Source organism: Pongo pygmaeus, chromosome 13, assembly GCF_028885625.2.
Source record: "Pongo pygmaeus isolate AG05252 chromosome 13, NHGRI_mPonPyg2-v2.0_pri, whole genome shotgun sequence".
NCBI classification, from domain to species: domain Eukaryota; kingdom Metazoa; phylum Chordata; class Mammalia; order Primates; family Hominidae; genus Pongo; species Pongo pygmaeus.
This window is the reverse complement of record NC_072386.2, coordinates 51451293-51453397: the sequence shown is the minus strand read 5'-3', so window position 1 is coordinate 51453397 and position 2105 is coordinate 51451293. Positions and strand designations below refer to the sequence as shown.

The following is a 2105-nucleotide window of genomic DNA, read 5'->3' as shown; positions in this document are numbered from 1 at the left end:
CAAAAAATATGGAGGATCCCTAACTTGCCAAGTGAAAGAAGCTAGTCTGAAAGGCTACGTACTCTGATTCCAACTACAGTCATGCACCACACAATGACATTTCAGTCAGTGATGGACCGTATATATCACTGTATCACATAAGAGTATAATGGAGCTGAAAAATTCCTATTACCTACTTATGACATAATCATCATAACATCCTAGCATAACACATTCCTCATGTTTGTGATGATCCTGGTGTAAACAAACCTACTACACTGCCAGGCATATAAAACTATAGCACATGCAATTTTGTACGTAACTTTTTACATACACAAACATTGTACTGTATAAAAATATTTTATTTATATCCTTATCTGTAAGCTTTTTTCTATTTTTTAAATTTTGTAATTCTTTTTTTACTTTTTAAACTTTTTTGTTAAAAACTAAGACACACACACCTTAGCCTAGGTCTACACAGAGTCAGGATCGCCAATATTACTGTCTTCCACCTCCACATCTTGTCCCACTGGAAGTTCTTCAGGGGCAATAACACACATAGAACTGTCACCTTCTATGATAATGAGGTCTTTTTCTGGAATACCTGGAAAAATCTGCCTGAGGCTGTTTCACAGTTACCCTGAAAAAAACAAATAGAGAGTGGTAGCGTCTGTGATGGTCCGGAGCAAGGCCTCGGCCAATCTGGGCGGCGTGCCCAGCAAGAGACTAAAGATGCAGTACGCCACGGGGCCACTGCTCAAGTTCCAGATTTGTGTTTCCTGAGGTTATAGGCAGGTGTTTGAGGAGTACATGCAGGTTATTAGCCAGTAGTACCCAGACATCCATATTGAAGGAGAGAATTACCTCCCTCAACCAATGTATAGACACATAGCATCTTTCCTGTCAGTCTTCAAACTAGTATTAATAGGCTTAATAATTGTTGGCAAGGATTGTTTTGCTTTCTTTGGCATGCAAGCTCCTAATATCTGGCAGTGGGGCCAAGAAAATAAGGTCTATTCGTGTATGATGGTTTTCTTCTTGAGCAACATGATTGAGAACCAGTGTATGTCAACAGGTGCATTTGAGACAACTTTAAATAATGCACCTGTGTGGTCTAAGCTGGAATCTGGTCACCTTCCATCCATGCAACAACTTGTTCAAATTCTTGACAATGAAATGAAGCTCAATGTGCATATGGATTCAGTCTCACACCATCGATCATAGCACCACCCATCAGCACTGAAAACTCTCTTGCATTAAGGGATCATTGCAAGAGCAGCGTGACTGACATTATGAAGGCCTGTACTGAAGACAGCAAGCTGTTAGTACAGACCAGATGCTTTCTTGGCATGCTCGTTGTACCTCTTGGAAAACCTCAATGCAAGATAGTTTTTCAGTGCTGGCATATTTTGGAATTCTGCACATTCATGTAGTGCAATAATACTGTATAGCTTTCCCCACCCCCAACAAAATCACCCAGTTAATGTGTGTGTGTGTGTTTTTTTTAAGGTAGACCTTACTACTTGTAACTTTTTTTCTTAGTCATATTTGAAAAAGTAGAAAATTGAGTTACAATTTGATTTTTTTCCAAAGATGCCTGTTAAATCTGTTGTGCTTTTATATGAATTTTTTTTTATAGTTTAAAATTCATCCTTTGGGAATCCAGTTGAAGTTCCCAAATACTTTATAAGAGTTTATCAGACATCTCTAATTTGGCCATGTCCAGTTTATATAGTTTACAAAATACAGCAGATGCAAGATTATGGGGGAAATCCTATATTCAGAGTACTCTACAAATTTTTGTGTATGTGTGTATGTGCGTGTGATTACCAGAAAACTACTAAAAAAAACCAACTACTTTTTAAATCCTATCGTGTAGTTCAAGTGTCATGCCTTGACCAATCTAATGAATTGATTAATTAACTGGGCCTTTATACTTAACTAAATAAAAAGCTAAGCAGATATGAGTTAAATTTAAAAGTTTCAATTTATTGCTCAATGTTCCCGTTAACATTATATTTAACAATTGTTTAAATTTTTGTTTTTGATTTATGGATAATTTCTTAAGAGTACACACTTTAGATACACAAATAATGGTTTATTTACTATCTTTAGGATCATTGAAA

General features: G+C 36.5%; 1 pseudogene; it reads left to right on the top strand.

Moving 5' to 3' along the window:
* Positions 1-645: 645 nt before the first annotated feature.
* Positions 646-1482, top strand: LOC129043801 (thioredoxin reductase-like selenoprotein T; annotated as a pseudogene).
* The last annotated feature ends 623 nt before the right edge of the window (positions 1483-2105 follow it).